Raw genomic sequence first — 13,451 nt, 5'->3', positions numbered from 1 at the left:
GGAGTTCACTCACTCACTCACTTTCAGACATCTGCTCAAGTACTGCCTTTTCAGTTGGGCCTTCTGTAGACACCCTTGACCCTTATCCCACAGCAAGCATTCCCTGTTTGTCTTATTCCACTGGATTTTCTCCAGTTATTCTCTGTCTCCTCACTCTACACTGTAAGCTCCTTGAGGGAAATTTGTTCTTCTTCTTTCACCACAGTACCTTCAATGCCTAAATCAATGCCTACTCTCCAATAGGCACTCAATTAACATCTGATGAATGTGAATGAATATGAATGTGAGAGAACAATGACTACATCTGTGACTGACTGGAACAAGGATTGGTATCAACTCTTATCATTTCTAGTTTCCTAGTTCTTTCGACTATGTCACACTAATTTTCCTAGCCACTTCTATCCTATTAGCCCTTCCTGTCTAAATCATGGTGAGAGATTGCTAACACATCTCCCTAGTTCATGACACTGATTCTGTGTGCTGCCTTCAGATTAATTTTCTGAAGAATTACTCAAACATTCAATGGCTTCATACTACCAACGCTAGAATAAAGAATTCAGAAGCCCTGATCATCCTTTCCTTGAAAACAGATGAACACAACTAGAATAACAACAAAATAAATTTTAAAGACATTGCAAATCTGTAACAAAATCAATGGATAGCCGGCGCTGTGGCTCACTAGGCTAGTCCTCCGCCTGCGGTGCCGGCACCCCGGGTTCTAGTCCCGGTTGGGGTGCTGGTTCTGTCCTGGTTGCTCCTCTTCCATTCCAGCTCTCTGCTGTGGCCCAGGAAGGCAGTGGAGGATGGCCCAGGTCCTTGGGCCCTGCACCCACATGGGAGACCAGGAGGAAGCACCTGGCTCCTGGCTTCAGATCGGCACAGCGCGCCGGCTGTAGCAGCCATTTAGGGGGTGAATCAACGGAAGGAAGACCTTTCTCTCTGTCTCTCTCTTTCTCACTGTCTAACTCTGCCTGTCAAAAAAAAAAAAAATCAATGGATATCTTCAGAGTATACAGGGTAAAAACAGAAACCCAGAGAAGTAAACATCTCCTGTAGCCAGTGGCATCCCTTGGGGCCCTATCCATTCCTAGTGCCCATACATTCTCAGTTTGATGGTCCCATGAGACTCTTGGGTACCAAAAAGAATTTAGGGCTTACTCAAAGTAGTAAATTTAATAAGAAAACCTCAGAAAAGGTCAAGACTCCTAAAGACTACACTTCCAATGAAATGGAATACAAAACAAACCAAAAAACAGACCAAGAACCTATAAAGCTCACATTATCAAGAGGGACAGGAAGAAAACTTAGGTCCACTGCCCTTGACAAAACCTGTCAGAAGAAAGTCTCTCCTGAGAAGTTTCAAATACAAACAAGTCCTCAAAGGTTTGCACCCAAATTCATAACACCCCATGGTCCAAAATACTTCATGTGAATAATAAATGTAAAGAATAATAGTTGTCATTATTTCATAAACACATATGTATATGAAAGGAAGGGAGACAGCTCTCTCACTCACTGGTTCACTCCCATAGCTGCAATAGCTGTGGCTGAATCAGGTAAAAGCCAGGAGCCAGGAACACAATCCAGACCCAACTGTTGCCTCCAGAGTAGGCATTAGCAGGAAACGGAAGTCCAGAGTAAGGTCGAACCCAGGTACTCCAATTTGGGATGCAGGCATCCCAAGCGACATCTTAACCATTGTGCCAGATACCCACTCCTCAATAGCATATTTAAAGTAGTTTCGTGTTAGTAGTGACCTAGGTAACTGGCAGAAGTAAAATAATGTATCTCGTAGTCAGGTTTAAGAGAAATTGAATAGGTAGAATTTCAAGGAACATGGAATCACAGAAAGAAAACATAAAGCACATCTGAACAGACAAGACACCTTGAGGAAGAGCCAGCAATGCTAAAAAATAACAGAGTCAGAATGGCTAACGTAAAATTAAAAGAAATATACTTATTATATTCTTAATGAATGTTTTCAGATAAGCTACAGATTTAGATGCATTTGTAAGAAATATTACAGAGTAATTGTATATGGACTTTACCAAGTGTCCTCAATGGTGACATACTGAAAAATTGTAATGCAATATTATAACCAGGATATTAATCTTTATACAATCCACCGATTTTACTCAGGTTTTTCAAGTTTATCATATCCATCTGTGTGTATATTTAGACCCTGGACAATTTTACCCCATGAATAAGTTCATGTATCTATACTTTGATCATGCTTTTTTATTTTTAAAGATATATTAAAGTATAGATTAGTAACAGGAATCAGTAACAATAACTAGATAGATATGACAAACAACTAAATATTACATATGGAGATGAAAAATATACTGATAAAAATAAAAAATTTATTAGTGAGTTACAAGAGCAAGTTAGCCAAACCAGAAGGAAGAGTCAATTGGACAACACATCCAAAAATTTTTATTTATTCAAATGCCACACAGACAGGCCAAGATAATGAAAAACTGAAGAGCCATTGAGCTACTTGGAGAGCAGAGTGAGAGGAAGTACTAGATATTGAATAGGAAACCCAGGAGATAATGGAACAACTGGAAACATATCTGAAGAACTATGACTCACACTATCCCATAACCGATGATGCTGTGAATGCTCCGATTCAGGGGCAACCACTGGTCTGGTCTAGATGTGGTGTGAGTTTGCCCTCCAAAGGTTCACGTGTTGGAAGCCTGGTCTTCAGAGTGGTGGCTTTGGGAGGAGGCCTGGGACTTTTAGAGGTGCGCCTAAGTGGGAGGTTCTTAGTCAACCAGGGTGTACTCTAGAAAGGAACTGAAGAAATGTCCTGTGGTCCCTGCTCCTCTGGAGAGAGCATGGTTACAAAAAGAGAGAAATCAGTCCCTCCCTTGGTCTCTCTGGCCTTACGTCTCCAGCTATCTGCAACCTCTTCTTCCCAAAAGTATTACTGCACACATCTCTCGTAGGTCCTCATGAGAGCCAAACTCATGCTGGCACCATACACGTGAACCTCCAGAACTGTAAGCTAAGCAAAACTATTTTCTTTATAAAATTACCCAACCTTGGAAGTTTTGTTGTAGTAATGAAAAGCAGACTAATCAAACAAAATAAATCCCAAATATAATAATAAAGAAAAATCCACATCAAACATATCATAGTGAAACTGCAGAAGATCAAATATACAACAACAAAATCTCCAAAACAAAGAGAAAGAACAGACTCAACACAAATACAAAACAATTAGATAGCTGATTTTTCAACAGGATTAATGGAAACCAGAAGACAATGTATTATAATAATGAGAGAAAATGATAGGCAATGTAAAATTGTATACTTGGCAAAGTTACCTTTCACAAAGTTTGCTACAGTATGAAAGCATTGTTGTAGAAATGAAAAATGAGCAGGTGCATGACTAGCAAATATTTAATGAAGGGAATTCCAAAAGGTATCTTTCAGGGATGAGGACACGGATCCCAGAAGGAGACCTGAGTTCAAGAGAGGTGATAGCTAATAACACAGACACATACATCCCATGACTCTCCTATGACTTGTGCTTGCTTACCACTGAAATCTCTTGGTCAAATCAGTAATGACTGTCACCCTGACGTAATTTTTCCCAAGTTCCTGTCTTTCTCTAGCAAAGTTACCCTCTGTTTAACTTGTTCTTCTAATGGTGGCCTTAATGTTTGCCCACAGTGGTCTGTAAGTTAGTTTGAATCTTTTCCTTTGCCTGACTAAGTCTTTCTGCTGCTCTCTACTGTTCTTGCTTCCAGGAACTCTCTCTCCTCTTAAGGCTTTTTTTTTCATCATGAAGCCTGCAGTGATTTCCTTCCCTTTCCTCTCATCTCATCAAGTACATATTCTCTAAAACAACCATTGTAGAATTAAAAGTCCACCAATACTTACTGTTTACCCATATTGGCCAAGCCTTTTGCTGGGTGTGTAAGTCTTCGTCCCGACCCACAATCCAGAAGGGTGTTCAGTGACACAGGTTCTGAGATCAGCGTTTAATACCTCCTCGGCCATGGCACCATGGCAGTTATTTAGTGTTTTGAGATGCCAACTCAGGTTTCTTACATTACAATAGAGTTTATCAAAATATCTACTCTTGGAGCTATTGTGAGTAATGAATAAGATAATCCATATACACATGCAGTCTTCCTATGAACCAGGTACTTTGCCTGTATTGTCCTAAGGTACTTGGCTTTGTGTTCTAAATCATGAAACCCCAGGAATAATATTAGTACTAAAATTCACTGAGGGGCTGGATGTTGTGGCATAGTGGTTTGAGTCATCCCTTGGACTCCCAGTGGAGTCCTGGCACCTTCACTTGCGATCCAGCTTCCCACTAATGCACTTGGGAAGGCAGCAGATGATTGCCTAACTACGTGGGTCCCTGCCACCCACATGGGAAACCAGGACAGAGTCCCTGCCTCTGGCTTTGGCTTGGCCCAGTTGTGACTTTTGCAGATCCTTGGGGAGTAAACCAGCAGATGAAAGATTCTCTTTCTCTCTTGCTTTCACTCTTGCTCTCTCTCCCTTCCTCCCTTACTCCTCCTTTCTCTGTCACTTTGTCTTTAAATTAAGTAAATATTTTAAAACCAAACAAAAACAAAAATCAGTAATAGTTACAGTACAGGAGTACCAAGGTCTATGGAACAATAGGAAAATACCAGAAATTATGCCTGCTAGGTACTTCCTCCCCAAGAAGTAAAACTGAAACCCCCCTCACTTTACCCTAGTGTTGCAGCAGCTGGGGAGTCCTCCACCTATCCCAGTGTTTTAGCCACCACTACTTGAACCCAGTGTTGGCCAGAAATGTATGACTTTCTGGCCTGACATGTAAAGATAAGCTGGGCCAACTTGTTTTCAGAATTTGAACCAAGATATTGCAAAATGCAGAGGTAATTAGCAGTAGGATATGAATCTGAAGAAAAAATGAAAAGATAGAATGAGATAAACCAGGAGCCACAGCAAGCTGAAGCAATTTTTCTCATATTTTAATTTACTTCAGAGGCAGAAAGACAGAGACAAAGACAGAGAGGGCCCCCATCTTCTGGTTTACTACCCGAACGCCTGCCAGGTTGAGGTCAGGAGCCTGACGCTCAAGAGAGCTCTGTCCCCTCTTCACCCTAACCACCCATGAGTGGCAGGAACCCAATCACTCGGGTCATCATCACTGCCTCCCAGAGTCTGCATTAGCAGAAAGGGAGAGTCAGGAGCTGGGTATAAAATCCAAGCAATAGGAAACGGATGTCTTAATTGTTTGGCCAAATGCTTGCCCCAAAGCAAGAGTCTAAAGCTATACTGGAGCAGAAACTGAGTATTCAATGTATTGATAACAAGAAATGAATAGTTCAGAGTTACTAAGACATAGAGAAATATTCAGGCTCTAAGAGAACAGATCTGAAACTGCCTCACTTACCATCAGCCTTCTAGCTCAACTTCCAGTCCACAGGTCATGGCACAATCAACCTATTTTCTTGATTAAATTAGGTGGATCTCTGTTTCTTACAACTACAGAAGACCAGCAACCATGTCGGCAGTAATGCTGGCTAAACCATGACATCATTTCAAACAGACTCTGTTTGGAGGCTCCTGTACCCTCTTTGGGGGTCTGTTCTTTCTCATTCACTGCCTCCCTAAGTGAAGGAGATTCATCTTATTTCTATTGTTATTTCTCTGCTCACCAAAATTTACTCCATGTTTCATGCTTTCAGAGTCATCTGGGAACCCAGCCATTCAACTAATGTGTTAATGAATAAAATGGCTTAAAATCTTTCCCTAACATATTCAAACTTCATGAATGTCTTCAGTTATTTTGCTTATTGCTGAATGTGGCAATTCTACCAAAGTGATGAGATTATTGGCAAGTGGTATTAGAGTATTAGATTCTGAATGCCCCTCTTTTTTTCAATAAAAGTTATATACTTTGCCTATGAATGTTTAGCCTTCCCAAAGCCTTGCCCAACACGGTCATTATCCCCATGTAAGTGACTTCTCATTTCCATCTATGTTAATTCATGCTCAACATATCAAGTGAGCATTTCCTGTGTTCCAAGGACAATGAACAAAGAGCTTAAAGTCTTGTGCAAGAGACAGGCAACAATGGGTAATTACAATATAGTGTGATAAATATGTACTAGGACAGGGATTGGCAAACTGCTTTTGTAAAGGGCAGATGGTAAATATTTTAGGGTTTGTGGGCTACACAGTCTCTGTTGTAACTGCACAACCCAGCCACATGAAAATAGCCATAGACAATATGTAAACAAGTGGGTGTGACTGCACTCCAACAAAATGCTATTTATGAAGACAGGTGGTCAGCCAAATTTGGTCCTTGGACCACCGTTTGCCAACCACTGTACTAGAGTAAGAATATGGCTTTACATAACAATTATTGATTGAATACTTACTCTGTTCCTTTTACTGTTCTAGATGGTAGGGTTACAAGAGAAACCCAAACATACAGAAACCCCTTTCCCTAGAGGAATTTGCTTCCTAGTGGAGAAGATGGATCTTAAGCAAACGAAACAAAATATCATGCTAGTGGTAAGTTCTAAAAAGAAAAATAAAGCAGGAAAGAAAACCATGAAGAGTTGAGGGAATGCATGAAATCTTAGACACACTGAGACAGTTAACTTTGAGAAAGGACCAGAAGGAAGTGGTAAGGTCACCATGTAGAAATCTAGAGAAAGAACATTCCTGCAAAGGGAAAAGTCACTGGAAAGGTCAAGTACAAGGAATATGTCTGGCAAGCCAAGGGATAAGGAGAAGGCCAAGGTGGCTGGAATGTGAGAAGGCACAGGACATGGCAAGATAGAAGGCCACAGGGCGACTGGCACTGTGTCAGATATTGCCCTGTAGAGCTGGATAATAAATGAGCCAGGAAGCTATTGGAATGACTGATCTGAGTTATACTACAGTAGAATTATTCTGTTTGCAGTGTGGGAAATTCACTAGGGGCACAAGTACAAGAGTAGAGGCAGGAGATGAATTAGGAGGCTATTTCAATAACCCAGGTTAGAGATGACAGGGCCTAGGATGAGGTGGTAGCAGGAGAGGGATGAGAAGTATTATGGATAGGAAAGCAAATTCATATGTGAGGACAAAGAAATGTTCCCTAGAAAGAGGAAGTGGCATCCTAAGTGAGACTTGAAGGAAATGCAGGAGTTAGCTATCCAAGTGCTGTGCCTGTAGAATCAGATTCACAGCCATTGGAGGGAGCTCTGGGTGAGAAGTGAGAGAAACCTTGGTGTTCTAGAACGTAAGAGGTCTGCAACTTCCTCCAGGGGGCGCTGCTCTAATGCAAACCCCTTGCAGGGCAGACTATATGCTTCACCAACCTACATCTTGGAAGTCAAGAGAAGGATGCTCTGTATTAGTGGAAAACCTAGTAATAAGATCTGAATTGGATTCAGTCACTAAAGTAACGTTAAGTGAATTTCCTAGAGAAAATGTTTGTAAGTGTGCCACTGTCATAGATTCTCAGGCTTAAGTTCTAGCAAGGGATCCCTCAGCGAAATCAACAGAGAGAGACTGGCATCAGGACAGGATACCATGGCTAGATCCCAATTCCTAGGAAAGGGCCCAGGTTTCTTGAACAACTGAATGTAGTTGGAGTGTAGGGTCTCTCCTAAAAATTTCCTAAGAGGAAATATTTTTAACCCAGACAGACCACATGGCTCACTCACAAATCTGTCTGTTTGGTTAGGAAATAACCACAAAAAGGAGAAAAACAGTCTCTCCTCACTCACCTGGGGAGGAAAGTTCACCAAACCAGGTGAACAGAAAAAACTGTAGATTTTAACTTACTCACTACTATGGTCCCTTTAGGAACTACGAAGAGATCAGCCTGTTGGACAATATGCAGGAGTCATTTTTATTTTTAGGCAAACTTTCTGAGCTTCTCTCTGGGGTCTTCTCTTATTTCTTCCTTTCCTACTCTCTTCCAGGTGACCTGAGTATGGGAAAGTGAGACTTCTCTTTTCGGACTCTGCACCACTATGCATTTGCACAGGGAAGGATTGAGAGGTTTTCTCGCTTTTCAGTTTCGAGGTTTCTCTTCCATTTCTTTTTTCCCTGCCCTCTTCTATCCCTTACACTTATTTTCCTCGTGCATGTTTTTTTTGGCTTCAGGAAACTTTGAATGTCGACTTCAAAAGAAACCTATAATGAAGGCTGGCTGATGCTGAACAGACCCGCCGCTGCAGGGGCCCAGCCCGACCGTTGCTTTGGCTCAACAGCCAGAGTGTGAGTGAGCAAAGCACAGCTAATCCCAAACACTGAGGTCTGCGCAGCACTGGTTTCTCCACCTGTTTCCTCCTTTGATGCCACATGCTTGTGCCTTCTTGCCCCAAGACTGGGGCAGATACCACTGGTGCACCACTGCAGACCCCACTCTGCCATGCTTCCGCACATCCTCTCCCAGCCCACTCTCTTGGGCAACTCTTCAGAGAGAAGTGGGCCAGGTGCTAGTATTGTCATATATAGCAGTCTCCCACCCTTGAACTTGGCAGCAGCAAAACTGAGAAAATGAGGCAGAGAAGAGACAGGAAGTCAGCAACACCCAGAGCCATTAGTCCACGGCAGGCTCACAAAACAAACGCACAGAGCCCCACTGTCTGCTTCCCAGGGTGGTCTGACACAAGCGGACGGATGTCTAGCCCAAGCTGTGCTCAGCCACTCCTTTTTATTTGACGATTTTTCTCTACATCGTAGCAGTTTTCTGAGATCTGAGAGATAGGCACAGAGTGCCAGAGTTGGCTGGATACTCAGCTCCACCTTGTTGCAAGAGGAACGAGAGCAATAATGGAAAATAGGTGCAGCCACAAAGAGTCCCAACTCTGAGACATCATTTTAGGGGAAAGATGACAGATATGCCAAACAAAAAGAAACGGAAGGCTGTGAAGGTCAGGGCAGCCAGGTCTCCCTGAGGGCACAGAGATTCCCTTGGCCCGGCTCCCTAAAATGCACCACGGGGGAGGCTCAATGACCTTTGTGATTTTACTGCAGTGGACATCCAAATCCCTTCCTTCCACTACCCTCGCAGACCCTCTCTCAGGAAGCTGCTCTGCAGAAGTGGACATCTGGCTTATGTAGTCCACTTCACCCCCAAGCCAAGTCCTCTCTCGGCAATACTGTTCAACTGGCTGGGTAACGTATCTGTAACTCATATCTCTTCCTGCCCAGCCCAAGCCTGATAAATACTCCCCCTTTGATAGGCCCATCTGGGTTACAGATGTTTGATGCTGGACAACTTGGGCTCTCTTCTCAGAACATTTGGGAGAGGAGTTTCTTTGTGCTAGATTTCTGGTTTCTGGCTGGAATTAGTGGGAGAGGTTGAGCGGGTCTGGGGAATGGGGAAAATTTACTCTTATCAGTCATTGTGCTAGCATGGTGGGTATCTGCTGTTGTGACTTCCATCTCCCAGCCCTCCCCGCCATGGAGCCGTGAGCTCCCGAGTGGAAGGGCTACCTGCAGCAACCTATCTGCCCAACAAGCGCCTGCCCAAGCATCTGCTGACGTTGGGTCCTCTTCATACTCATGCTATAATGCACTGTGGGCTTCAGCTCCATGACTCTATTGTAATAGTGAACATGCTACACATGTATATATATTTATGTAATTTGGTTCTGAGACAGCCAGTGACTCCATCAAATCACAGGTCCTCACAGAAACCTGGAGACCTTGGTCGCTATGAATCCAAAAAGACTTTCAAACACTCTAAGACATGGCACAAGAAAATAATCCATGTCCCATGTTCTGCTTTTAGCCTACCTTTAAACCCAGAGAATTAAATAAAATTCCTACACTCCTCCACTATGTTGTTATCCCATATATATTCATTATATTTGTCTTTTGCTTAGCTTACCATGCCTGACACAACGTAGGAACTTGATAAATAGTATTTTTTCAAAATATTATTCTTGTCAATAAAAGTCACAAAAAATCAGTATCTTAATAATAAAAATAGACCACAAAGAATATAAGGCAAAGTATAGTACAGGGGGAAAGGAACCCAATGGAGGCCTCTGAGATACGTATGAGCATAAAGGGAGAAAACCTCTCCCCTTCACTATGTGTCTACCCTATCTCGCCTTCCAAGAAAAAATCCCTAGGTAATTATCCTTCTTTAGATTATCATAGTACAGATTTTAAAATGTGATTCCTACTACAAGCAAGTACTACACATTTGAGGAAGTTCACTAGCATAAAAGATAAATTTTTAATAAATGAAAAAGGAACGTCGACTCTAGATTAATCAAATATTCAGAAAACACATTCCAAATGAATCTGATTTTCACCCTCAAAATAAAAGACATTTATATACATGATGTAAAAATAAAATCTTTAAAAATGATTGCTAAAATGTAAAAAAAAAAGGAAAACAAATTTAAAGATAAGGAGCGCTCAAAAAAACACAAAAGAACTAATAGACAAAATATATGAGAGGAAACCTTAGCGATCTCAGGGAGAAAAAAGAGGAAAAAGAACTGAACAAAGAATTATCAAAGGAATAACTGAAGGGAATTTTCGAGAGCTGAGGGGCATGAGTACCCAAATTAAAAGGACCTGCTGAGCACTCAACAGAAGAGTAATAAAAGGCCAGGCATAAGTCAAATTATCACGAATCCCAAAGTAACAAGCTAAAGGTAACGTTCTGAAAGATTCTGAGAAGGAAAATATATATATTCACTGTAAAAAGACACACAATGATCACAAGAGAAGCTAGAAGCAATTAATACATTTCTTCAAAATTTGAGAGAAAATGTGCTTTCCATCTCAAAATCTTATACCAAGACAAATGATCAGTTTTGTGTAAAGGCAGAAAGAAGGAAAACATTCTGAGAAGTGTTTTCTTGGGGAAGGTTACCTAAAACATCTTTCCTCAGAAAGTTACTTAAGGATCTTTTCCTGGAAATAAAGGTAGTAAATTCAGAGGCACAGTGGCACCAAATGCAAGCAGCAGCTAAGTGAAATCCCAAAAGGACAACTGTGCAGGGGTCTAAGGATGACTGGTCAAGGTTGGCAGAGCAGACAGAATAGGCGATAAAAGAGCACCAGAGAGACGCAAAACAGAAGTCTAAAAACACATTCTGCAAACTATCCAGAATGACAAAGCCTTGGATGGCAACTGAAAACATAAAGTAGAAGTAAAAGGAGGAAGGAGGAAAAGAAAGAAGGAATGAAACAGAGTCAATGGGTAGGGTAAGGAACCAAAATATTCGGAATAAATTGTCATCTGTCCTAACACGCATGGATTTTTCCCTCGTTACGATGCCCTCAATCATTCATTAGAACAACTATTTACATAGATTTTACATGGTACGAGGTGTCATAAATAATATAGAGATGATTAGTACAGAAGCGTGGGGGTTATGCAAATGTCGCACCATTTTATAAAAGGACTTCCGCATTTGCAGATGTTGGTGTCCATCCGCAGGCAGGTCCCAGAGGAATTCTTTGAGGACTCGAAGGGACAAGTGTAACTGGTTTGACAGTGTTAGTAAAGTGACTGTACTGGAAGATTAGCAGGGTAAGGAGGTAGCACAAGAAAGTTAGTCTCAGCTCCACCAGAAGAGGTAGCCAGTGGGTCCTGTTTAAAGTGGATGAACTAAGCAATGTTAATATATTTGGGGATCTGGGGGTAAGGAGCAGAAAAGACAAGAGGAAGAATTGCATGTGGCTGCCTGTGGGGAATCACGGGTGAATGGGGCAGGAGCCAGTTGCTCTTCCTTAGGCCTTTGGGTACAACTTGATAGCGTTCACCATGAGCATGTATGACTTTGATTTAAATATTTTTCAGTATCACAAAGTGTAGATATTGCATTTATATTACACAAAGCAGGCTTTGCACGTAGGGGTAAGAGAGTTGCTTATAAATGAAGGGATAAAACACTTCTTGGTCTACAGGCAGAATGGAGTGAGTTCCCATGACAACTCTGCATGGTGAGGAATGTGGCCAGATGCAGGAGGCTCTGAGAAGGACTGACCAGTTCCCTGGAGGAGGGTTCCCTTCGTCTGGCAGTGGCTACTGCAACGAGCTAGCAAGACAAGTGGGAATGGGCCAAGCTTCTCCATCTCTCCCCAGGACCCCATGAGGCACTAACATTGACTCACGGTAGTGAGTTTGGTGTCTGCCTAACGTTATCAAAATCTAAAACACCAAATCCAGACAGAATTTTCCTACACAAATATTACTGGTAAAGTGATCAGCATGGAGGCGTGTGTTCTGGTGTAGCAACAAAATATTTCTGGAAAAGTGATCAGCATGCGTTGTGGCATAGCAGGTAAAGTGGCTGCCTGCAACGTGGGCATCCCTTATGGATGTCTTTTTGAGTCCCGGCTGCTCCACTTTTGATCCAGCTCCCTGCTAAGGTGCCTAGGAAGACAGCAGAAGATGGCCCAAGTACTTGGGCCCCTGCACCCACATGGGAGACCCAGAAGAAGCTCCAGGCTCCTGGCTTCAGCCTGGTCCAGCCCTGGCGGTTGCAGCCATTTGGAGGGTGAACCAGTGGATGCGAGATTTGTGTGTGTGTGTGTCCCTCATTGTAACTCTGCCTTTCTAATAAATAGGTCTTTGAAACAAAAGTGATCAGCTCACCGTGCATTAAGTAAACAAAGGCTTCCCATCTGTCAGTTCTAAAATTGATAGTGATGACTAATATATACTGAAAATTAGTTGTGTAACTGAAAGCTTCAGAGTTACCATGTACTTGTACCTTATTTCATTTGAATTACAAAGCAACTCCAGGATACAGACAATGCAAAAATATTACTGCACACACACCTTTTTTAGAAAGTGATTTGTGTAAACTTGCCTACCTTGTTGGGTTGCAAGTTCTCTACAATCTTTGTCCCTTGATTCCAAATCTTACCACCTGCAACAACACTGGCTAGCCCATTAGTGTTAATTGACTCCAAAAGGACTGCCCATGCACAGGAATGGTGTTTGCTCCATGCAAAGGCAGGCATCCTGGAGCTAGATGGGAGCTGAGACCCAGCCCGCAGCCCTCAGCCCTCCCACCAACCACAGCCCTGTACTTTGTGCTCAGGTGAGCCTTTTCACAATTTGTACAAACATAAGGTAACAGTTTATGACCTGCCTCCCTCATTCTAATAACTCCAAACCCCACATCACTCCAAAATGATAATTGTTTTATTGGTTTCTTTCTTTCAGAACCAAAGACACATCAGATCCATTCTTTCATCAAAATAAACAGGAGCTAAGCCACTTAGTTGCCTGCTGCTGTTCTAAGCGCTGGGGAAGGAGTGGTTAACAGGACACACAAGGTCTCTGATTTCATGGAGTTGGTATTTCAGACATAGGAAATGCAGAGAAGCACAGGAATGCACAAGAAAAAAATATCACAAGTGGTAAGTGCTGCACAGGGAGTTAAAATTGATGCAATAGTGATGGCGTAGCTGTTTCAAATTTTGGGATTGGGAAAGTCCTCCCC

At 42.2% G+C, this 13,451-nt stretch overlaps 1 protein-coding gene across 9 annotated transcripts in view; it reads right to left on the bottom strand.

Moving 5' to 3' along the window:
- PAPPA2 (pappalysin 2) overlaps window positions 1-13,451 on the bottom strand; it is a 611,815-nt gene that overhangs the window by 238,149 nt on the left and 360,215 nt on the right. The window lies entirely within an intron of this gene.

The sequence above is a fragment of the Oryctolagus cuniculus genome, chromosome 7 (assembly GCF_964237555.1).
Source record: "Oryctolagus cuniculus chromosome 7, mOryCun1.1, whole genome shotgun sequence".
NCBI classification, from domain to species: domain Eukaryota; kingdom Metazoa; phylum Chordata; class Mammalia; order Lagomorpha; family Leporidae; genus Oryctolagus; species Oryctolagus cuniculus.
This window is presented reverse-complemented; position numbering and strand designations above follow the sequence as displayed.